At 32.0% G+C, this 26976-nt stretch overlaps 1 protein-coding gene across 1 annotated transcript in view; it reads right to left on the reverse strand.

Annotated features, from left to right (window-relative positions):
* The window catches only part of LOC118191985 (uncharacterized), a 55577-nt gene extending 29124 nt beyond the window's left edge, over window positions 1-26453 (reverse strand). Inside the window, exon 1 of the mRNA XM_085819067.1 lies at window positions 26379-26453. The gene's annotated coding sequence lies outside the window, so the exon portion shown is untranslated. The remainder of the gene's footprint in view (window positions 1-26378) is intronic.
* Window positions 26454-26976: the final 523 nt, after the last annotated feature.

Raw genomic sequence — 26976 nt, forward strand, 5'->3', positions numbered from 1 at the left:
ATTTTCTGATATACTTCGCTGTTAAAAGTTATATCCCTTGCTTGAAATTTGTAATATTATAATTTGGCAGTTGGAGTAATGTACTCTCATACAAAAATGTATTTAAATGAACATCAGCCGGGACAATGCGGTCTTGTTATAATGAAAACAGCGTTAGAGAATTTTTCTATCTTTCCGCGCAGTGTTTCATTTTAAACAAGAAGGGTTTAGCAAAGAAACCCATGTTTCTTTCTTTTTAATTCAAATATAGATCTGTATCCTTCCCAAACTCCTTTATCTACCAGATGTCTCATTTTTTGACAGTGTTATTCTCTCTTTTCAGCTAAGTTATACAAGCTTACTATTTTCAAACTATTCGAGATACTCAAAATGATCAAATGTCCGATCTGTGACAAACACCAAAGCAGAATATTCTCTGGATGCTCCTAGGAATATCAACAGTGCAGAAGAAATGTCTAAATAATTTTTGTACATTTCAAACACATCTATCTCGTAACCATTTCCTTTGAACTTTTAGAACACAAGAGCATTTCAGTAAAAAGTAATTTCAGATATATTAGGACTTTGATAAAAGCAAATTTTCATCGAAATCAAGTACAGCAGCAATTGAAATATACTTTTCATGCAAATGCTGACTCCATGCTTCTTGGCACATAAACCAATCAAGTTCGTTTTAGAAATCATATTATAATTTGGAAAAAAAATATAAACAAAATTTTAGCGCGCCCGTGATGAATTCAAGTTAATCTGAAATCGTATTATTATCATTATAGAGAGTAACCGTAAGATACCTCTAGACACGCAGAAGTTTGAAAATGTGGTGATACATTTAAATATTTCAGTATCATTTGCGACAAAATAACATCGATTATTTTAGGAATATTAATATTGTTTTAGGAATAACCAGGAAATTAGGAATAATCAGGAAGTGATTGCTTTAGGAAGGAATAATCAGGAAGTAAAGTTTTATGTACACCAGTTGTGTTATAACTTTCTTTTCTAGTCTAACTTTCTTTTAATTCAAATTAATTTTTGGCCATAAATTACTTTTTTAAAATGGAACATACATTAAACAAACTAGATCAAAATTATATTTCTTCGGAAGGAAAACATACAATAAATTAATCGGTTCAGAAATTCATGAAATATGAATTGCAAAATTCGTCGTTTAGTGCAAATTTGAAATGAAAGGCAGAATTAATTTCCAGAACGGACATCTTAATCTCCCATTCTGTGGTAGCTATTTATACGGCGTTGACTACTAAGGTAGAAACTGCATAGAATATTAATAATAGTAGAAGAAGACCTAAAGAAGTTTCGAATAGTATTAATAGTTCTTAATACTAATTGAGATGGCTGGTAACAGAAGTTGCCCATCTTACTAAATACGATTTCGCTTTTTGACATAAGATGGAGGAAATGGTGATATTATAGTTGTCTTTAGTTTTCTGTGTAGTGTGCTTAGAGTCTTGCATATAAATGTAACCGTTATTATCACTTATAGGATGTGAATTAATTGTCTTTGTTTGAAACAACTGTCTTTAAAATACTTATTATTTTTTAAGGATAAAAAACTAAATGTATAGAAGTTACGGTAATAAAAATCAAATTCCATATTTGTTTATTAAGTGGAAGAATTCAAAACACTTCTCAATAAATGTATTTCGCAGTAAGCTTAGATTATATAGTTAATCAATATTTACAAGTAGTTCAGAAGTATACTATTAAAAAATCATACGTTGCAAAAAATATCTAAAGAAAGAAATTAATGTTAAAATTTTAAAATGGGCCAAAAAAACAGCATTAATTTGGCACAGATTTTGAAAAAAAAAATTATTGTTTACAAGAAAGATCAAACACAGTTCCTCTTTTCCAAAAGGAAAAAAAAATCGTAAAAGTGTTTTTGTTCCTGAAGAAAAGAAACTACTGTTCGATTTTCCTCAATACCGATAAAAGTTTAATCAAAATATAATCCAAATTAAGGTTGTTTTGTCTAATTTAAAATTTTAAACTGATGTGTTCCTCTTCCAGTTTTATTTAACGTTAAAATTGTAAGTGTTTTTGCACATTATTTTATCCTGTTTATACTCGATTTAAATTTATATTATATTTAATTTTCATAATATATGCATGTTTTATTTTAACTAATGTTTTGTTAAACACCTTGAAGGAAAGATAAACGTCGTGTTTTATTATTTTTAGTTCACGGATTTAAGTTCTTGTAAAGTTTGAAAGTATTCTCACCTCATTTGGGAAATATTTATTACAGACTTATGCGAAAGCGATTCAGCGAGAAAAATCACGGGTACGTCGTGAATAATTCTTTTTCTTATTAAATAAGCTCACTCTATTATTAAATGCTGACCTATAAAGTAAGCTTATGTGAGAAGGGAGTCCATTGACCCCTTCAGTTTTCTAATGAAAACTGCTATAAAAGGGCCTAGTTTGCTATTTCATAGCATTTTTAAAATTTATTTCCATTAATTAAAAAAACTTTAAGGGGTAGTTTGAGTCTTTGAAGCCCTCCTCTCTCCTTCTTTCTAAATGTCCCTTTCGGAATCTTCAAAATTTTTTGAGTCAAACAAAAGGTAGAAGATTTAGCTGTCCCTTGCTGAGTGCATGTATGGAGTCGACAGCTTGGCCGAAAATAGGGGTAACTGAGATTTGATTGGTTGTGACAAGTTTCGACATGTTTATTGGCAGCTGTACTCGCCACTCATGCTCAGTACTGTTTCAAACATCAACTATTTTTGTGTGTAAATCGAGTTTCTTTCCTCCTCCGTGATCTAATGCATGTTTGTTGGTGGAAAATTTATTTTCATGCCATAAAGCAAATTTTCTGTTATAATTGTAGTTAGTTAGTCGTAGAAAGGCAAAGAAAAATGTCACAAGTTTTGTTCGACAAGTGTACGTTACCTATTTCGGAGAAAAATAGGAGATCAAGGCAAAACTTAGGCACCCCGCTGCATTTGCTCAACATTTGTTGAAGGAATTGGATGGTGGTCAAAGGGTGAACAAGAAAAATTCAGATTTCGAGATATAATGCTGTGGCAAGAGCCAGTGAAATTACAGTAATAATTGTTATTTTCGTTGGACTAATACTCATGGTTTCAGTATGAAGAATAAGAAAAGAATCGTCTATGCAAATGTCGCATCTGTTATAAGTCCAATTCTTCATGGTCCGGACGTATCAGTGCCAATTCTACCAGAAATTTTACTTGAAATAAACGGTTCTATAATAACGGTTCAAATGAAGATAACGTCGAGGAATACGAACCTGGCGATAAGTGCGCAACAAAGCACTTGAGGCTTAAGGAGGCACAAAAAAAAAAAAAAAAAAAAAAAAAAAAAGGATTTTCTTCCATATTTTGAATTTTGCATTTTGAAGGAAACTGTTGCATTGATGTTCATGGGTTTTTGAATCAATTTAACATCACACATGAAAGTACCGACTTGAGATTGTTCATAGATTCCTCCAAAAGGAGCCTCAGAGTTAGTCTTTACAATGGGAATACGAATGCGTCAATACCCGCTAGACATTCTGTCCATTTAAAACAGCGTTACAAAGATTTGGAATTCAATTTCGATATAGTTAAATACGATGGTCACGTGTGGATTATGTGCGGGGATTTAAAAATAATATTGATGTTAGGGCAGCAAGGAGGGTACACAAAATTTCTTTCTTTTTGTGTGAATGAGATATCAAACATAAAGGAAATCATTGGAAAAAGATTGGCCGAAAAGGACTTCATTAGGAATGGGACCAAAATTATGCTTTAAAAAGCTCTTTTCCAAATCTGCATATTAAATTTTATGAAGCAATTTGTTAAAGTTTTACTAAAAGAAGGTCAAGGAGGTTGAAGGAGCTTGAAGAGCCTTTAAAGATGTAGTAACCAACTTTTTGGGCAATGATAAGGGACCTAACTTTAAATCAATCCCTAAGAATATGCTGCAGCAAACATTTAGGCTATTCCATGAGCTTAAAGGTTTCCCTTGCTAAATTCACATTTGGATTATTTTCCTGAATATCTGGGTGCGTTAGCTAAGAGATTAGTGAGAGATTTCATTAAGGCGTCAAAGAAATGAAGGTATAGGGAAATATGATGGCTGACTATTGCTGAATGTTACACGGAGATGAACCCCATCAAGAACATAAAAGGGAACGCATGAAGCAAAGCATAAGTACTCCACGCAAACTTCGGCACATGAATTAAAATCGTGTATTTACGTACATTGTTTGAGTATAAGCTAAAACAAAAGAATAAATTCTAAGAAAAAAATTGCAATCTGTTTTAAAGTTTAACATTTTAGAAACTTTTCGCCTTTTTACAAATTTTGAAAATTGGTATGTCCGGAAGCCTCTGATGTGATGAGAAAACAATAAACGTCATTTTCGGATTTAGCGCTAAAAATGCATAGAACTCAATTAACAAAAATTAAAATACACGCCACAAGCCAAGTTTTGCAATCTTATGTTATCACGTGTAAAAAATTATTATATTTTTAGAAATAAAAGTAAATTTTAAAAACTTTGCATTTATTTCTCTCATTAATAAATCATATAACAAGAGGCTTTAATTTTGAATACCTGTTTTTATAAAATGCTTTTTAAGAATCCTAGTTATACATTCCCTGTCGTAAGTTTTGTTTTAAAAAGGAAGAAAATAATTCCATCAGTCTTCTTTGTATTCTAAAACAAGTGGAACTTAAGTTCATTTTATTTTAACTTAGGATTTGTTCCAACTCTAAGAAAGAAACGCAACAAAAATGCTTCCCGCAAGTACAATAATCTCAAATGTAAGAAAAAATTATTTGTTCCTTCTTTCCCATGCAGAAGAATCGTGTCAGTGGAAGGTCATTTCGTTAAGTTTGACCACAAGGTCAAGAATAAATCAGAGTCACAGCTGTGTAAATGACAAGGGCGATGTTGAAGACAAGTTGCTTAGCGGAAGACTAGCATGGCATAATGAACTTACAAATTCGTGCGTTCCGCTAGTTTGCTTTTAATTTACTGTCCTCTGTCAGGATCAAGTAGGTGTGAAGGGGTAGTTGACTTTTAAGGACTGAGTGTTATTAAGGATTTTTTGATATATTGAATAGTTTGCTTATTTATATCTCTAGCAGTCATATTCATTCGACAAAGATGATGTTACTAAAATCTAATTAATGCCTCTAACGTCTGTTTAAAAAGAGTCTTGGAAGTACTGAATCTAGATTTCTTGATAAATTACATGTGCGTGCCTGTTTAAGTAAGAGATTTATTTCAGCAATTTAAGATATTCAGGAATAAAAATGTCACAGATAATTTATAAATCATACTTCGATAGGGAAAAGTTAAGTAAGGCCTAAAAATAGTTAGAAATCGTACAATCTATGAAAAAACATTATGTATGGTAATAATATCTTGCGTTGTAGTTGTTGCTATTTATTGCAATAAAATTCTTTAAGTCTGCTCTCTTAGATAAAATTAATAAAATTTATGTTCACCAAATTAATACGACTTAGACAACTTCTAAGTCGTACCACCTATAGCGTAAATCGTGTTACGTTTAAAACGGAGCGATTACAATAAAATCTCCTCTTCCTCAATTTATTTATTTATGCAATTAATTCAACAATGATCATACTTATTTTTTCATTTCCTTGTTAACTCCAGGACGAAAGTCGTATATCCATCCTTTGCATTTCAGACACTGAATCATATTCTCTTCTCGGTCTTACAAATATTGCAGGGAGACGAACATAATGTGAGACAAGGGAGTAACTCACTTTGCCTGAAGAGGCACAGTTGGCGTGATATTAAGGCAAATATTTAAAAGGTACAATTTAAGCGGTGGTACGACTTACACAACCTTACCTTACAACGTAAATGACTTCTTGCCATTTTCTGAGGATAATTATCAGGGCCCAATCACTCCTGTTCATAGTTTTCAGAAGATGATTCCGAGAATAGGAATTTATAGATATTTATGGGGCGTTTTCAGCTTTTTTTAATTTCAGGTTTTTATAAATTATAATACTGGAAAATATAATTAATTTCCTCCACGTAATTCCTAGCTTCATTTATAGAACATAAGTTTAATATTTTCAGCGTCATAAGTGCAATAAGAAAAACATAAAAAATAGTGTATCTTTTTTGTCATTAACGAATCTACATTATTTTAGATGATTTGAATGAAAATATATTTTGAAATTTATTTTATTCAAAGTACATGCGCAATTAAAATGATTGACGAGAAAGATATAAACAAAAATTGGGATATTTAAAATTTTTATAATTAGAGTAAAATGGCATAATAGATGCAATGCAGTCAAAGGACACTAAACTAAAAATTTCTAAAGAAAATCATTCATTATTTAAATATTATAGGCAGGAAAATATTTTGTAACCACAGACACTAAAATGCAGTTATTTATTTCTGTAATTTATATGGTATTTTCTCCCTTCTTTCTGTATGCCTTCGTGATGTGACGGTAGTACTCTCGGCACTTATTCGGAGAGGGCATTGCTTATTTTTCACTTCTCCACTATCAAAAAATCCTAATCACTCAACAGATTAATTGCCGGAAATGGTTGCAGTGTGTTACCCAAAAACTCAATTAAAATATATTTTCTCAAATTATTGGATTAATCAGGCCTATCCGAAATGTTTCTGATCTCAAGCAAACTTCTTTTTTTGCTTCATTAATGTTTTTATATATTTATTATTCCCCTTTTATTTTCTTTTACAAGTACAGAAGTTTTTTGAAATCAAGAAAATATCTAAGAAATTTCTTTAATGAAGCTTACAGAAAAGTCATCGTATTAATGTTTTGCATAAATTTTACAATACTATTGTAAATCTCTCGCAAGAATGTTGATGAAAATGAGTTTCACAACAACATAATATCATGGAACAATCTTACTTACACTATCTTCGTTATAATTATAAATCTTCTTTAAGTATCAAAGAAATGAACAGAATTTATTTTAGACCTTCAAATAAATTTATACATATGTTTTATTTTAGCCGCCCAGACGGCATATTGGTTAGGGAAGCCTTCCCTTTATAGGAGTCAAAATTGGTCGCCCATTAGGTGCCTCCACAATAAAATGACCAACAATTCTGGCCTTAGGAATGGCCAATTCTGAATAAGCAATTGTCCACCACTAAACAAAAAAATCTTTTTAAAAATGAAATTGATCAGCGATTTGATAATATTTTTAAATAAAAAAATTAATATTTTAAATATTTAAATATTTTTAAATAAAAAAATAAATATTTTAAATATTTAAATATTTTTAAATAAAAAATATCTTTTCAAAAATGAAATTGATCAGCGATTTGAATCACTAACACAAAATTTTATAAAAAGCAATTTCGAAACCAAGAAACATAAAAATCACTAGATTTCAAATAAATAACTGCAGTCTGATTGTGGTATTCAGATTTCAGTTTAACATCTTAAACTGGGTAGTTATGATAAGCTGGGTATTTTTAGCATTAGTATCCCAGAAATATAAAATAGAGGTTATAAAGGCTTGCATTTAAAATGAGCTGTCAAAATGGCAGAGCCAACTGATGGAAATAAATTGCAATGATAGTCTTTCTTGATAAATAAATGCCATCTCAATCTGTCGTGTTGAAAGAAATTTTTTTAAAATTAAAATTGTAATTTTATTTTCCCCCTTTCTTTTGATTTTGCTTTTATTTCTCAGCAGTATGACGGTATGGAATGATACCTATCAAGCTGAAAATATCGCTAATAGCAGCTTCTTTAAATATCTTACGATAGGCTCTTAAAATATAGGATACATCGCTTTTGTAAGTTTTCTGTTTCAAAAAAGGAAGAAATAAATTTCGTCTGGCATGTCTTGGCACACTATCTGAGCAATTTGGCAATAATGCCAAATGAGGTAATGAAAGGAAAACAAGTAATGAAGGAAAAAAACGTAGACAATACTATATTTATATTTATATTCCTATATACTATATTTCGCGTGCCCTAAAAAAACTAATGGCTATAATATTTAATGCAAGAATTTATTTATTTATTGCTGTGTAAATGCAAGTGTTCTGACAACGGGCAACGGAAAATGGTGCTAAACTTAATCTGCAAACATCATCTACATATAAATTTTGCCTGCTATTTCGAGACATATGGCTTGCAGCTATTTAAGTTACGCTTAGTGGTACAGTCAAAACTGTGCGGTAATTGGTGCATGAAGTATCTAGGAAAACACTGAGAACTTTTCAAATTTCAATAGACAGTAAGACCCATTTGGCGATCTTTAGCAGCTCATTTCAAAACTTCTGAGATATACTATATTCGATGAATATGAGTTCTGGACATTTGTTTTTGTGCAACATTCTTCTTGCTTATTTGCTTTTTGCCTGCGATTTTTTTCTAATCGTCTGACCTATTGAAGCATGGGACGCTACTTTTGTATTTTCTGAAGATGACATTTTTTGATCATCTTTTAGATTTTCAATTTCCTCATGCTAAATAGGGCGTGTCATGGTTAAGGTAAGTGTTACTTTTGGGCGAATCTCTTGCCAACCCATTGCTAATAACTTCACGCGAATGTGAATTCGTTCTCTAAAAAATTTTTTTGGGAAAATAACACGGCGAAACTTCTTTTTATTTGCAACAATGATAAAATAAAGATGACAACTCCAGCTGTTGGAAACGAACGAAGAAAAACTATTTCCTGAATGATTAACCTTGATTAGATCATAGGCAAGTAGATTACGGTAAGAATGCTGTAAGGCGTTTTGCAATGAAAGATGGAATATGCGCTCCTTCAGTTTTAATATGTTTGAAAGTCACATTATGGGAAGTCTAAGAAGGAAAGACATGTTGCTTAATCTTCAAGGCCGTGCTCTACTTAACGAGAGCAACAACTAAAGATAAAGCAAAAGAAAAGAAAAAGTTCCGTACCGAAATATGTAATATATGGCGTAAGAAACACATTTTTATTAAATGCAATAAACATGTAAATGTTCTTAAGATTTGTTAATTGAATCCAATATAATGTAAACGTATTGCAAATTAAATCAATTAGATATGTTTTTGAATGAAATTAGAGTATAAGTTATTAAAAAGTGGGGGAATGTTTTTTTAATCGAAAATTTCGATTTAAAGATAAAAGTCTTGTGGAACATTAAATGTGAATAGTTAGTAAACTGGCTATTGATTAATCATTCATGGTTTCTTGAATAACTGCGTATTTTCTTTTATTAATATCCTACTCCTATACATCTAATTTTAGATATTTGGTTTTAAATTAACAGCCAACAATTTATAATATATGATTTTAAAATGCATTCAGGGCTGGCTAGGAAGAAACTCCTTGCTTTGAAAGATTCATAGAACACTATGTAATACAATATCTGCTAGTCATCAATAATGCTATACACGAGTGATTATGCGTACAATTATGAGATAATAAGTAGCTTATTAACAAAAAAAGAGATACCAGGAAAATTATAACATATATTACAAGTCGATTATCGGTAAAATTCTCTAAATCATAATCATCGTTTTTCAACATCCTCACACTTACATGGCATACATAATCACAGCAATTGTGATGGGTTTTGTTCATTTTAAAGAACTATTTTCCTTCCTTAATTCTTTGCCTCTTTTCTTGATCAATCTAAATATATTTAAAGAAATGTATACTATTAAAATCTGTGAACGTCTACTCGTTTGTTTGTTTACTTGTAACATCATCCCGGAACGGCGGGGAGTTGACTTGAGAAACACCCATAAATTCCGTAATTTAGTGGAAAGCCATTTCGACCATTATCATCTTAGTACGACTTTAATTAGCCGAGATATTAATTAAAAACTCCGAAAACTCTTATTTTTGCACTCATTTATTCCAGTGGCAACAGTCTCGCACGTTCGAGGTAAAAAATGGTTTTCTCGAAAAGTGCTGCTACTGCTCGCTTTCTCGCTTACAAATCGTAGAGTTTGTCAATCGTGAATTTGTAAGTTTTACAAAATATGAAAGGAAAACAGCACTGCCAAGCCTTAAATATATTATTATTGTATAAGGTCACATACTGACGTTGAAGAAAGCACATGATTATATGTGACGTCATTGTATGTTGAAAAGTTTCTTTAATGTCAGTAGTTGGTAACTATTTTGCTTCAGGTAAAGATAACTGATACGATACGTTATTGCAAAGTTACTTCTTTTAATGATATTGAGAGAAAATTGTTGTATTATGTTAAATTTAAATCATGACGTCATACGTATATGTATTAACCTAAAATGTCAAAAAATTTTGTTTCCTGGTTTGACAACAAAAAATTATTTACGAATTGATTGTTTCTTGGAAAGAATGAACTTATTTCATTCCTATTGAAATGTTTTTATACATTTTCTTTTCAGGTGTACATAGAACTCATAAATTGCGCTTGCTACCCAACCGGTATAGAAGTTAGCATCGCTGACTGCTGTGCCGAAGGGCCCGGGGTCGAATACCCGAGAAGACATGGATGTTTGAAAATTTAGTGTCCGTGCGCCATTGGGGCACTCTAAGTATGCAGCGAGCCAAAAGTCCTCTAGAGGTTTTGGTAGGGGAAGAGGAATGGAAGACCCTCGGACCGTCCCCTTCGGGGTGCTCTCCATCGAAATTGGAAGCGGAACTGAAATAAATCTCATTGTCATCTATAAGGTACTCAGGGCTGTTGCCAACGGCAGACGTAAGACGTAAACTTGCGCTCCTTGTCAAGAGGAATTTCGTGGGCTTCGGCTGACTATAGGTCAGACAAGTCAGCATTAGAAACAACAACAAGAAATGGGCTTTGGACGCAGTCCGCTCATCTGGCCAGCTTGCTCGCTTGTCTTTACATAAAATTTGTCGAAAACTGTTTGAAGATAGCGGATAGTGTTACATATTTCCTCTTTATTTCAACCATCTCTTGAAAATCAGTTATCACCTGTATCATGTTTCTTTATTTAATCTCTTTATAAATGTATTTTTGTTAAATTATTAATCACCTGTACACGATTTATTCTAATAACCTCCTTAAAAAGCTAGAAATTCAATCTTTGATGCTAATATTATAAGACAATAAAACACTTTATTAGAAACTGATGATATCTGGTCCACTGAATCTCCTTGTAAAGTCTTTGAATGAAGCAGAAAGCTTAATGTTAATTCATATATGAAATATTTGATGTCTGGTTTCGTAAAAGAGGAAGGTTTAGAAAGATAGAAGATGTGCAAAAACACCGGTCACTATTAAAACCTTTTCTGTTGTTCAAAGTCTTCGAAATATCGGCGATATAAATACATGATTGCCATTTTACATTTTTGAGAAGACAAGCAGTAATCTATACGATTTTATCATTTCAGTATGCTCTAGATGAATCAGCTCAAGAAAAGCCAGTAGAAGAATGGGCAGAAGAAAGTTGAGATGAAAATGAAAGAGTAAATATGAGGCATAGTGGGGACTTGAAATGTCAAGCAAACAAGCTATTAGACTATAAACAAACTGAGTTTCAATAAAACGACGTTACGTTTTGAGCATTATTTCGGGAAGTATTCACCATAATATCAGAAAGAATGTAAGTATAACTTTCTTCAAAATAGCCATTTTTTTCTTTACTACTAAAATTCCACACATTCGTTTTCTAGTAGAATTTTATAAAAGGTTAGTAAAGTTTGGTTTCATGACAAATATTGTGACTTTTAAATCAGACTAAAAGTCGTCACTTTCCTAGTCAGCTACGGTACTTTTCCCATCATCAGAATATCAATGTTCTCCTCTTTCCTTTTAGTTTTATAGAAATACATCTGAGAATAGTAATTAACTTCAGTAAAAGTATTTATTAATAATAATGAAGCCGTTAAATGGAAACCATCGTTCATTTATAAATTCGCTGTCATCAGAAAGCTTCAAAATATTATTCAAAAAGCTACTCACTTACTTTTCAGCACAAATAAATTTACAATTTTAATAGAAAAAAACATCCCTGTAATTAGCAATTATTTATCGATTTTCGGAGTTACAGTTTTATATTTTTTCTCTTTTTCTCCAGTAACCAATAAAGTTAAGTATTTCATACGTAAAGAGTAGTATATATAATTTAAAAATGCAGATTTATATTTCTAAAGTGTTATTAATTGTATATACGTACTTTCCGAAATAAAAAAAAAAACTAAGTACTTTATATCTTTTTTTAAATATTTTTAAAAGAAGGGAGTATTTTCTTGTATATGAAAAATCAGCGGAATGAAATTAGATATAAATTTTACGCTTTGTAATTTAGATTATAAAATACAGTAGTAATTTAAAAATCTTTTTGATCTCAATATTTGTGCTAATTAAAACATTTAATATATTTATTTGAAGAAGATGCTGTAACATATAGAGCTGTTACATAATAAGAAAAACAGAAGTGAGTTCGAGTTTTAAAATATAAGATTCTCTTAACATGAATTCAGTCCGTACACGAAACTGCTCCGCTAGAGGCAAACTTTCTTACTCTCACTGCTAAAACTATGATTAACCTGAAGCCATAAATAACACGAGATATCCGCACCTAGCTGGTAATTAGGTCAACGTTAAAAAACATACGCAAAAAGTTATTTGTTATTGTTTTTTATCATATTTTATAATCTTTCTTTTAAAAGGAGATATTTCTGATACTGATGCATCTGGTAACGACGTGCATTAAGGCGTTATTCGTTTTGTTTCCTTTTTTAATATTGTGGTTACTTGCTGCATTTTGTTTTTAATTTTCTTTATGGCTTATTTATCGCGGTTATTTTTAAGAATGACCGAGAAAGAAAATAACAAGGTAAATATTACAGCTTAAATTGGATGATATTGAAAAAAAAGAAACTCCGGGAAATTCTTTTATGAACATTGTTACATAATAGCATTATATAATGATTAAACACAAAGCCAAAATTACGATATTAGTTCTTGTGTGAAAAACTAATGAAGTTATTTACTTATTTTTAAAATTATGACTCCAGTTTCTGACCGAGAGGGCCCGGAGAAAGTTAATTCTTTTATACCTTGCACGTGTTTTCGTGTTTAGTTTTAAATGCACGAATCATTTAATTTATTTACTTTAGTCTGCATGTAAAATAAAAAAAAAATGAATTTTGTTTTTGATTTAATTTCAGGGTTCTAAAATTAATAAACTAAACAATTAAATGAAATATAATTAAATGAAATATACACATCAGAAAATTATAACGTTTTAGAAAAATAAGTAACTTTTAGTGAAATTAAAAATTAAATTTAGTGCAGTTAAACACGATAAATATTTATTCATATCTTACATGCACTGGTTTCAAAATTAATTTCAAACTCACTAAAATATTTTTCAAAGAATGCTTGGCAAAACTGAATGAAATTTTGCTACGGAGCAAGTAACTCTTAACTACGTAATTTCGTGATCAGAAATTAGTTTTGAATAACGTATGAAATTTAAATATAAAAGGTTAGAAATCAAGTTAGTAGTTAAAATTTATAGTTTCGAATTTCAGTCACCTTAAAATCTTTTAAAGCCTCAGGAGTTTTAAAGACGGTAAAACTACGTTTTAGTTCTTCATTCAGTTTTTAAGAGTTTTCTGTCTAGTTTAAAGCTGAAAATTTGACTCCCTATTTTAGGTTCTGGGTGTCCTCGAATTCAAAATCATTCATTCAGTAGTTTAGCTACGCGCCGAAAAACGTTATTTTCTTTTCTATGCGAAAGCCAAATTTTGTGCATATGTTCTTATGTTAGACAAAGAATTTTATAACCTTCAATGTGACCGCACTAAAAAACATCAATATTCTTTGATGCAAACCAGAAGAAATACTGTAGAGGATATTCGATCCCCAGGTAGCTCTATAGCTAAGGGCTGTACTGTAAGCTTGTGCACGCAGCACTACTAGAAACGCTCATAAAATTTTAGCTTTAAGCGATTGATGAGTGGCAATCATTAAAATTATAAAGAAAAGTCTTAGAATTCCTTGATTTTATTTCTAAAATCTTAATTTCACTGGCGCTACTAGCTCTATGCTTCCAAATATTCAAAAACGCTCATAAATTTGAACAACCTAATTCTAAAACATTTATGTAATAATAAACATATAAAAACTATGTTCATGGAATAATAAACATATAAAAACTTGTCTATGTTTTTTCCCCATTCGTTTCTTTAACTGAAAAATAATTTTTGATAGAGGATTAAGAAGAAGCATTGAATTTTAATTCGAGAAAGAAGACGGAAAGAGATTAAAGGCATTTTCTTTAGTTATTTGTTTGGTATTAACTGTAATAGGAACTGTAACATAATTTGGAATTTTTAGAGATTTCAGAAGTTTTCAAAATGCTCTAGAATTCTTAGAATATTTGAAAGGATTTGGATATTATTGCAGAGATTTTTAATACAATAAGCGATTTTTCTAAGTATATTCAGGTAAAATCCTAAGAAAAAAGCTACGAAAAGTTCACTCAGTGTGACTTTTTGGTTACTTCTTAACTAGTGCTTTTCTAGTTAAGGTTTTAAGCATTTAGGAGGGGTGCGAATCAGGATCGTGCTTTTAGACATACTACTGATGCTTTAATTTCACAGTAAAGTTATTCTACCGAGGAGGGGCCGGGTAACTAACTATTTATCCATTTACTTAGGGTAAATATTAGATGTCCTCCTCCCTTCTACATAACATAACATAACTATTTATCCATAAATGTTCAATCAATGTCAAAATAATTTCAGACAGGTGTTATGGGGCTTGTGAGAGCTCCTCTCGCCGTGATTTGTTATTTAATATTATTTCTATGAGGACATATGGGACTTGTTTTAATTTAATTTTATATTTTTAGTGTTATGAAAACAGATCGTGCAAAATGGCATATTTCCTGATATTGGCGGAATTTCTTTTTTTGACGTGCGGCTTTAACAATACAAATCCGAGAATTTCTTGCAAAAAATTTTTATTATTATTTTATTGTATGTAAGCAGTATGTCTTGCAAGAGAAGTTACAAAGTTAGCTACAAAGACAATGTGCAGTTGCCTGGCAGCCGAATGTCTGTTGCAAAGTGCCATGAACAGTGCCATGAATCCTCAATCTCTGGTAGGAAAATTCTTTAAAAACTTTTGTTTATCTCTTTGAGCAACATTTTACTTTGACATTTATACAACATTTTACAACATTTCTCTTTGAACAACAGTTTATTTTAAATTATTTATATCGATACATCACAATTTATCTTGAGTTATTCAGATATTTTTCCACTTCAGTCTTTGACAGTTCTGTTTTCGATAGCCAAAATTTTCCATAGCAAGCATTCCTCTAAATAAAAATTTGGAGCATTTTGATAAAGTTTGATTTGGGAATTATAATAAGTGGCTTATTTACACCTAAAGTATTTGTATTTGTTGAATATTTTTTTAGGTATCGTCAAATTTCCTGATTTAAATTTAGTCTGCATACAACGAGTAAGACTTGCATGTAAAGTTATCATGGATTTACTACATAAGCTATACCTTATTTGGGAAATACTACTTAATTCTTTGCTAATGCTTAAGTTAGGAATAACTAACTTTTGTACGCATGTTAGGTTAATTTAAGAATACGTTGGTTCTGCTGATTTCACATTGCTTTATGAATGTTGAAAATGCAAAGAACTTGAAAATAATAGTAATATATTTTTCAAATATTTTCTCTATTAACATTCAGATCAAGAGTAATAAAATGTTCTTTCGGATACAATTTTCAATAAATACTTACAGCTTTAACGTTAAAATCTTCGTAATAAGAAATCATGAAAAATCCTAGGAATTCCAGTGAAGCAAGGAATACATGAAACTTAATTTTTAATAATATTTTCAATATTTCCAAAACCCTAAAGATGGTCAAAAGCATTAATTATATGTGCCTCCCAAAATGTCTCCTCAAGAAAAACTATAATTAAAATAAATATCGAAAACGCTGCTTTGAACCATAAGAAATCATTTTAAGGGACACCAATGTATTCCCTATCATAAGTAATATAGCGAAGGGAATTTTTATTTGACACGAAACATTTAACCTCTAGGGTTGATGCAAAGAAAAACTGCATGCAAATTTTAATAAATATCTTAAGTAATTTCTTATTAGATCTTGTAATAACATCCACTAGTTTGCCATTCAATTAGGATAATATTTCATAATTTCCTTCTAGCAATTAATATACACTCAACTATAGACACTCAGTCTTCGACAAGAAAAAAATTAAGAGCAAAGAAAAATCGAAAAATCTAGATTCTGATAATTCAGAATCCTGAAACTTAAATTTCGAATTCTGCATTTTGACATTCAACTCAATTTACCGAAAACGTCCTGTGTTAGTAACTGGAAGGCCAACGCTTACGGATAAAAAATGTATAACGTTGCGCGCCTCCAACTTGCACGCAACCAAGAGGTGACTGTGAAAGCTGTATAAAACACAGTCTTGTAAAGAGTTTAAGTCCCTTTTTATTCAACGTAATAAATTACAATTGCGTCCTCTTGACGCTTACAGACGGTGCCAACTCGGCAGCCAAATAAACATAATAACCTGAAAAGAAACTAAAGACAAGATTCTAACTACGAGGCTCTCTAAAATAACTAACTCACCGCGTTTTACAATACCGCTGCTAATTCAGCAGACTTGAAGCTCACTGGAACGATTAACACTACTTCCCGCCAAGCACATAGGCCGAAACGCGGGGTCCTTCAAATTCTCGCTAACTACCTCCGCGCTCGCTAAGTAAGAATATCACACACCGAACTTGTTTCCTCTCTATTTAAATCATACTACTTCCGCTGATAATTTGAATCCTTGCGCGTTCTACTGAAATTTACATATTCTGGCATTGGCAGTTCTAGGGGAAAGTAAGGCTTGACAGGAAAGATAGTTTAAACTTAAAATAAATGTTAGTTAAAATAAATATAAACCCTACAAATGATTCAAGACATTTAATATACATTTACAATCTAACTTGAGTTGTGATGAAGTACGAAAGGACTGTTCATTGTGGTATCTGATCTACTTCCGTAAATTACTTTTAAGTGAAATACGGCTGTCTGTTCATGTTAGAAGTGATTAAAATATGGTTATTCTATGAAATAATTCCGCCGAGGTCAAATTAGTAATTAAGACGCAGTACCATCATAAATGCCTATAAGTATTGAGTGATTAATAGCGCGAGGATATATTCAAACAAACTCCATTTGAAGATAATTTTTTGATTTTTAATTTAGATTATTTTTTCTTAGTTACTCAGAAGGGATTGTTTTAGGTTATTTTAATATTAATGCATAAATTAATTTTTAAATAAAAGGAAGTATTTATAAAGTACTGCTGAGGAAATAATTAATGGGGAACTGAACTAAGTGATTTACCATAATCCCGCAATCCGAATAATTTCAATTAGTAAGCGGAAAAAATATTTGCTGCCTTAATTAAAGACCGCTATTCACACATTTTTAGCTTTCAAGGGTATTTTTTCCTTTAACTTTGACATTAACCTTCTGACACATATTTGAATTTTCCATCTACTTCGCATTTCCTGTTCGTATTCCATTTGTGAAAGCAAATTATCATATGATGTTAGAGTTTTAGTTACGTTAGAATTATAAATTTTAACAGCTATTTCAGTTCTTCATTTGCTGAAAGTATATAGGGATTCAAATTCTATAGAAATCTTTACATGGAAAGCGAATTGTCCCAGTTTCTGAGGGTTTTAATGACTATAAATGGGATGAGTTTCAGCACGAATTTTGAAGTAAGGGAGATATTGAAAAAGATCGCTGAATTTGATTAACATATAAACTCTTTATTTTATCGCTTACTAGATAAATTATGTTATACTTAAGCAATCTTGAGGTAAAATGTAATTCAAATTATTAATTAAAAGACGAGAAATAAAAGATACATACTGAAATCTAAGAGCAATTATTTAGATTTTACTTTTTATTTAAATCTAATTACACTAAAATAGAATTGCGTGTAATATAATTACAATTCTTTTTTAATTTCACTTTTATGAATAAATTCAAGTAACATTTTTCCTTAGCAGTTAGAAAATGTGAAAAAGCGTTTGGAATTTAAAGCAGTCATCTTTTTTCGAATGAAACTATATTTTACAGTCTTAAAATATATATAATGGAAATTGAAATTATATAAATTTGTGAGAGTTATATTCTTAGTGTTTTAGGCGTGCTTCCTTCGTTTATAAAGACAAACAAGTTTTTCGATCAGCATGTTGACTTAATTTTAAGAGCGTGATGCAAATTTTACATCATAATCCTAAAATTAAATCAACATGATGATAGATAAAACCATTTATAAAAATGAAGCATATTCCATTATCCCCTCTAATATTAAAGCATATTTTCCAACATTTTTCTCTTTAACAATCTGTTTATACTATTTTAAATTCCAATCAAACTGTGCATATTCTTTCATAATCTAATCTAAATGTGCATTTTTCTATTTCCTTTGAAATTTTAAGTTGCCTAAAGAAAACTAAACTGTTTTTGATCATCCTATATCAAGAAGATAAAATTACTTCAGAGGCAATTGATTAGTTGATCATTTGTGAACTTTTCAGATTCTAGTATCAACTCTATAAAAGGCTGTTAAAAATTAAAAATTTTATTAACAATTCCTTTAGTTTCTCATTAACATTATGATGCAAAATTAACAGTTCTCATTATGATGCAAAATGTGGATGTGTTTTTAACAACAATTTGTCATCTGTCAATAATTTTGCTACATTCGATACACATTTACATACAATTATTGAAATTAATAAAAAAATTATCAATAACAGAGAACACCAACAGAAATGTGTCATATTGTTGTTTTCCAAAAAGGGTAAACACAAAAATTCGTGAGCTGGTTTTAAATGGCTATAGTATAAAGTATTTAAGAAGCAAAGCAGCCTCAGTAAAGAATTTTCTTCATCCACATTTGGAAAACGGTCTTTAGTTTTAGAAAAATATTAAAAATAAAAATTTGCATTTTTATTTAAGAGAAAATAATATTAGAAAGCACTAAAAAATCACACATTCTTATTTCTTGCAGCACGTTACAATTGCACTTATTGTACACTGCTCAAAACAATTAAAAGATATTGTAAATTTTATATAAAATAAAGATATAAGCGAAATGTTTTTTGCAGAAAATGGAAGAAGAGAATCACAAATAATCTGTGGAGTATGCTAATTTTGAGTTCGACGTCAAAAATGTCGCTTCAGCGGCAGCGAATGAAATTTGACTTTCAACTGAACAAAAGACAATGAAGACAAGGATGATTGGCATTCAGTGACTGCTTTGTTTCGATGAGTACGATGTCTCAGCGAAGTCATTTAACCGATTTAGAAGCTTGGAGAGTTGTTGGTAGGTTAGAAGGGGGCCAAACTCAAGCCGAAGTAGCGTAAGCCATTGGAGTATCACAAAGTGTGATTTCCAGGATCTGGAACCGTTTTTTAGAAACTGTACAGGTCGAAGACCAGGGCAAGGTCGTAGACGGGCAACAACGCCCAATGAAGATCGTTATTTAGTGTTAACGACTCGGAGACACCGAAATATGAATACTACTCTTCTCCAACAACACCTTCGCTCGGCTACTGGCACCACGGTTTCAACTCAGACTGTCCGAAACCGACTCTATGGTGTAGGTCTGTATGCTCGCCGACTGATGGTACGTGTTAGACTAACATCAAGGCATTGTCGCGACCGCATGGAGTGGGCAACAGAGCATGTGAACTGGAGGAGAAATGAATGGAGCAATGTTCTACTTTCTGACGAGTCCTGCTTTTCTGTTCATCCTGATAATAGGCGTATTTTCATCTGGAGGGACCGTGGCAGTAGGAATAATCCTGCGTTCGTGCACGAAAGTGTCAGATTTGGCGGTGGGGGAGTGTTGGTGTAGGGTGGCATCTCCATTGACGGGCGCACAGACCTCTACATCATTCGAGATGGACCTCTGACTGGTCGCCGATATAAGGATGAGATCTTCAGACCTATTGTAGTCTCTTACGCTGCAGCAATTGGAGATGACTTCATTTTAATGGACGATAACTGCAGGCCACATCGTGCTAACCTGCTGGAGGATTTCCTTTTCGAGGAAGGAATCGTACGAATGGAATGGCCAGCGTGTTCTCCAGACATGAATCCAATAGAGCACGTTTGGGACGCTCTAGGAAGACGAGTTGCTGGACGCCAACCACCCCCACAAACTCTTCAAGAACTGGAAAGAGCTCTTCTGGAAGAGTAGGACAGAATACCCCAATTCGTGATTAATAGCCTCATTGACTCCATGCCTCAAAGGTGTTCAACGTTGCTGGCCGTCCGTGGAAACCATACCTCCTACTGAAAATGATTTCCTTTGAAGAAAACACCTTTTCCTATTCTTTTTTTCTCATATGCAGAAATTGTGCTTTTTTCCTTTTGTACACAAATGCGCAATAAAATGCAATTTTTCTGCCAAATATGTATAATTTATTCTCATATAACCTACTACGTCTGTCGACCATGTATCAATCAGCTAAAACGTTTCCCAGCCACAAGATCCACCTAAAACCGCAATATCCTTTAATTGTTTTGAGCAGTGTATTACTATTAAGAGTATAATAGAGTGACTTATAAATATACACGGTTTTCCATAATCAGTGTTAAGATATGCGAGTGATTTCCATGTGAAAACTGTTCCAGTTTTTCCATATCGAGCTTTATGAATGAGATACTAAAGTAAAAAGCATCGTGACGTTACTCAAGTCTTTATTCTTTAGATTAAAAGCTTTTAAAATATCTTATGCATGCAACACACATCATTAACAGATGAATTTCAAAGTAATCTTCATACTGTTTCAGGGAAAACTTGTAAAGGAAAAAAAATATTGACGAATGAATGTTTACTTATAAAAAAGATTTCTTGATGATAAATGACTTAAATTTTCTTCCTAGCTATATTAAGCAAATATTTTTATAATTAAACTGAAATATTGATTAACTTGAATAATAATTTATTATAACAAAAATTCTTCAAAATGTCTACTGTTATTTATGAAACAAGCATCGATTCATCTCATCATCAAACTGGGAGAGAAAAACGCCAATGTTAATTTTAAAATCAGGTAAATATGCAACCTTAATCTGGCATAGCTTTTGAATAAAACTTGACATTCAAAATCTGTGATTGTAATTTTTTTCTAGTAATAAATCCTCTCAGCATGGTTTCCTATAACTTTAAAAAAATTCCTTTGAATATTTAGATAACACCATTAGTAGCTTAGATTCACATTAGAAGGTTGTCGGTCAAAGTGCTGATGACAGCTGTTGTCACCAAGTTGGCAGAGCTGTCAAGCATTCTAGAATCGCATTCTGAATGCCAGTAATATCGTGCATTTTGTCTGTCAGAGTTAGGGCTGTAAGCGTTGCTAGAGAGATATGTTCATGGTTCACTTGTAGCTCATAGAAGCATAATTTTAACTGGTTATCGCTTATTTGAACATCTTTCTACAAACAGTCAAGCAGTTGTTGTATTATAAGGCATTTCTCCCGCCTTCTTAGCGTGCCTTCGTGGCGTGGTGGCCTGCACGCTGAGCGCGTATTCCAGAGGTCCGCGATTCGATTCCTGGCGAAAGCGCTGCTCATTTTTCACACCTCCGGCTTACAAAAAAACCTAATGACTATGCAGTAGCGCCCAAACTAAGAAGGTGGTGGATGATGATTCTTCACACCCAGGATTTGACAATTGAGTACCCTAAAACCCCAGTCGCCCTTTAAAAGAGGGAATATATAAGGTATTTCTCTCGTTGGTGTTCTACGCCAAATTAGATATAAATCTCAGAAAGAATCGTTCCTGCTTCTACTTCGTTACTCAAAAAATATGTCTGGAATTCAAACCAGGTTGTGATTACTTGATTAGTCATCTCTACTTCATCAATATGTCATCGATGTGGAATTGTGAACTGTGTGCCTTCGCTGCTTGGATGAAGCAGCATTGGATTTAACCCATAGTCCTTCTGATCAAACATTTACTGAAGACACGATCTTGGACGACGAGAGATCTTCAGGTTTGTTGGTAACATTCTCAGTCGCAGAGTTAGTTATTTTATGCTTCCTTAGTTATTTCTAAGTTTCAAACTTAACTGTTTCATAAATCGTTGGTATTTTATACTTTAATTTCATATCTATAACTTTTATTACGTGATTTTATAAATTTTGTATTTTATCTATCTGTATACTAGGCCGAAGGATTTGTAACGGATATTTGTATTTGTAGGCTTACTGTATTTGAAGCTAACAAAACTGAAACGTAGTTTTGTATCTGTGAATGTTTTACGAAATAATACGCAATTCGCTTATAATATAAGAGTACGTATATTTTTCTTAAACTAAAAGGGGGAAACATTAAGGTTTGTTTGTTTGTGAGAAGCAGCCACCTGCCTGGCCACAAGTGACCCTATAACTTAATTAGGCTATTCCAGGAGCTGTTGGGGGTATGTGAATCACTTCTAATTTCATATGAATAGCTACGAAGATACAAATCCGAAATTGCGACCTAATTTCTAAAGCAACCTAGGCCACGACCCTGCCCTTTCAAGGAAAAATTCCTTTCATCTGCCTCGAGGCCAGGTAGGTCGGTGTCTAGTGACTTAATAAGCTGCAGATTAAGGGGATCATTTTTGTTCCGCTTATTGCATAAGAGACGGGAAACCATTAAGACGTTATATTTTACAAAATTAGGTATTTCTTTGGCCAAGATAACGATTAATTTTTCCATTCGAAAAAATATATTGTTAAAAGAAATATTATCTATGTATAACTGCCGATATGCTGTTTAATAATTTTTAAGGTGTATTTCTGCAGTTTTTGAAAGAAATAACTAATGCAAAAGCAATGTTCGGTTTCAAAGTTAATCAAACTGCAGTACTTCCTTTAAATATAAGTAAGTTTATTAAGAGTATCCACAATTTGCCATATATTGTTGTTAAGTAATACACCCTAATTATTTTATTTACTTAGGTTAAGAACAATTAAATGAGAGCAGTTGATTTCAGGCAAAGTATTAGCACCATCCGAGGAATTTTCAGTCACGGCATTATCTCTGTGCTTTTCTAAATTACACTTTTCTTGAAAAATTACCAGTAAAACTGGTAAAACTTAAATAAAAAAATAATTTATTAATGTCAGTTTAAAATCCTATTAAGTGCTATAAGTTGTATTAATTTTCTATGCTTAATCTTCCACTTTACATTTTCAACAAATATTTGTTACTAAATAAAATATATGAAAGTAAAAATTATCTTTCTTTCCATCTTGCGCTCACAAATTATTATGCGAGTAGCTTTTTACAATTATTAAAGCCTGAAAACGCATGTCTGCGATGTTATCGTCAAGCGATGATTTGTAGGTACTTTATTTTTTATCATGATATTTTCGACGACGATGTTTTTAAACTGCGATGTGTTTGTTCCACGACGTTTTCGCCTTGCGTTGTTTTCTCCGCGATGTTTCCGTCCGCGATGTTTTCGGCGGACATCAAATATACTAAGCTCTAGGCTGGCTCAAGTAATTTCACCAGCGACATCAAATATACTAAGCTCTAGGCTGGCTCAAGTAATTTCACCAGCGACATCAAATATACTAAGCTCTAGGCTGGCTCAAGTAATTTCACCAGCGACATCAAATATACTAAGCTCTAGGCTGGCTCAAGTAATTTCACCAGCGACATCAAATATACTAAGCTCTAGGCTGGCTCAAGTAATTTCACCAGCGACATCAAATATACTAAGCTCTAGGCTGGCTCAAGTAATTTCACCAGCGACATCAAATATACTAAGCTCTAGGCTGGCTCAAGTAATTTCACCAGCGACATCAAATATACTAAGCTCTAGGCTGGCTCAAGTAATTTCACCAGCGACATCAAATATACTAAGCTCTAGGCTGGCTCAAGTAATTTCACCAGCGACATCAAATATACTAAGCTCTAGGCTGGCTCAAGTAATTTCACCAGCGACATCAAATATACTAAGCTCTAGGCTGGCTCAAGTAATTTCACCAGCGACATCAAATATACTAAGCTCTAGGCTGGCTCAAGTAATTTCACCAGCGACATCAAATATACTAAGCTCTAGGCTGGCTCAAGTAATTTCACCAGCGACATCAAATATACTGAGCTCTAGGCTGGCTCAAGTAATTTCACCAGCGAGTAAGTTCAAAGCAATCGGCTAGCGAAATGCCAAAGCCAGAATAATTATTTTAAAATAGAGCTAGTAAAATTCTAAAAGCTCTAGGCTAGTGCCAAAAGCTCTAAGAACAAAAAGTCATCAGTTTATATGCACTTAAATGTAATTTGCATTCTCGCAAGGAATACGGAAGGAAGAAGTTATAGTAAAGATCAACTGGTTAACACAGAGTACGTTACAAGTTGAACTACTAAGTGTTACAAAGTGTTCCGACACTTACATGTAAAATTTCCACAGATATTTATAATTAATAATTACAGGGTTCTGGATACTTAATGAATAACGAGGTTTGGTTTACCTAGTACGGAGTCATTAACTGACAAAACAAACATATTTTGTTTTGTAATTACTCTTCCAGTCGAAGCGGGCCAACCATTTGCTGAGTGGTAAAGTAGTAGAACGCTAGTAGTCGTAGAACGATCCGGGGTTCGAATCCTGGCAAACGGGTTGTATGCATGGACGTTTTCGTGTTTTTGTTTTTCATGTGTAACGTGTATACGAGCAAATTTTCCTTACAAAATCCTCCATGAAGCATACCTCTCCTTATGCAGATAGCCCTCGTGCGCTTTGCTACAATCAAATATACCAAATCCAAGCATAAATTATTCTTATTCATTTGGTAGTATGTACTAGAAAATGATTCTAGTTTTTAAGTCTATTCTATTTCCATGAATAAGCGAGTTATGGGTAAAGTGTATAGGAGTTTTTCCGTTGAACATATCTAAGCACAACACATATTATATTTTATTGATTAGACATTTTTCTCTACAGATATGGGATACTAAACTTTTTATTCACGATTTCTTCCACCAGCATTACTTAAACTGCATACATAAAATTCTCTATCATATTCTGAGAATATTTTTAATTGTGAGAATTTTGATATTTCAGATTCAAGATTCAGAATTTAATCGTATAAGTCTAAAACCACCACGTATATACTGTATTATGAATTAAGGATCGGTGAAATTATGTCTTGAATTCTGCTTTACTTTTAGTCGAAGAATAACTTGTATTTAGAATATAGAAATCTATCCTTTTGGATAAGTTTTAACGTACAGTTTTGAACAGGAAAACTGAAAGATATATTAAGCATTCTAACCAGTCTGTTGGTCGTTTTACATGCTATTATCATTATTTGCCTCAAAATTACATCCAAATGTTTACAATCTTCGAACAATGAACGATCAGTTATAAATTATGAAATATTTTATTTCATATTGATACAAACGTATTTAATTGTCTTAAATTTATTAAAATATCTTTGTCTATTTTCTTTTATTCCATTGCCACAGATCAGTTTTAAATTAAGACATTTTATGTGGCAACTTAGCTGGATGTTTAGCCAAGTCATAAGGAAACCTATAATAGAAAAGCCGAGTTTTGTAAATGTTTCTCTAATTCTCTAACCGTTCTGGAGCCACAACGTATTGTTGCTTGTAATAAAATTATATTTATTCAGACTAACACTTTAATTCCATACACAGTATTTTCGTTCAGTGAGATTGAAATTATGAAAACGACTTATACATTTTATTAAATCTTTAAGGTAATAAACTAATGAAAACCATAAAAATAATGAAATTTGTATTTTGTAATTTAGCGGTACTTCATATATCAATAAAATATTCATATAGCTTCATATATCAATATCGATAGCAATGAAATTCACTAAAAGATTTTAAAAGGAATAGAAAATAAAATAATAAACCTTAATGAAACTCAAAAATTATATCAGCTCCATGATTAGTAATGACTAAAATAATACAAAGGTATAAATGTAGTAGGTTTAGCACTATATCAAACACAGTAGGAAATATAATGGAAAAAAGGAAAAACATGTTGAAAAAATACCTATTGAGACATGGAAATACAATAGATTTATTCATACTAAGTTTAAATACCTACTGTTATTCTCTCATTTCTTTCATTTCAGCGAAAGTGAAATCCTAAATACACTAAGCCAATTTAAATCCTCCATGGTTCAATCAAGTAAATAGCCAATTAATAGCAAAAAAAAAAAAAAAATGAATCCCATTTAAAGTAAACAAAATCTACCTAACATACGACTTCAGTACTGCGGAGAAAAGAACTCCCATTATAACCAATCTGTATCAGAGAAAGGGAGTGGTAATCTATTGCCACTTACCTGGGTAGGAACTCGTCTTTAACTACTGGTGCTTCTTCGTCTGAATGCGTCCATGAGGAAGGCAGAAGCTTTTATAGAAGTCAGCCTACTGACCTCCTCTGATTTGGTATTAAGGTTGCCATTCGGTACTTTCTCGCTTGTTCATTGTTTGTGTTTTTTTTTTTTTTTTTTTTTTTTTTTCTTTTTTCATGAGATGTGTAGGAGAAGAAGCATAACGCTGGCGGAATTTTGCTCAAGTCATGCATTTAAAAGCATTGCTCCTGAAAAGGAAAGTTTTGGAATATCTTCTTTTATTGTTAAGTCCAGGAAATATGTGTAGGATGTGTAGAATGTAAATTCTTCGGTATTAGCACTGGATTGAATGCATCAATTTTCAAACGTTTCATAACACCATTCACCGTTTAGGAACAATATAGAACATATCAATATCAGTGAAAGTCTTTTAACTTAATTTGTTATTCAGTCATTCTCTAACAGTGTTTGGTTTAAGACTTTTTCTTAATTAGTCATTTATTATGATTTAAGTCTTTACTACAACTTCCCTATTCCGTATTCCTCACAAGAATGCGAATTAAATTTTGTGTAATTAAGCTTAGGG

This window comes from Stegodyphus dumicola, chromosome 6, assembly GCF_044657685.1.
Source record: "Stegodyphus dumicola isolate Sdum_Otavi_A_Nest chromosome 6, ASM4465768v1".
In the NCBI taxonomy this organism is placed as follows: Eukaryota; Metazoa; Arthropoda; class Arachnida; order Araneae; family Eresidae; genus Stegodyphus; species Stegodyphus dumicola.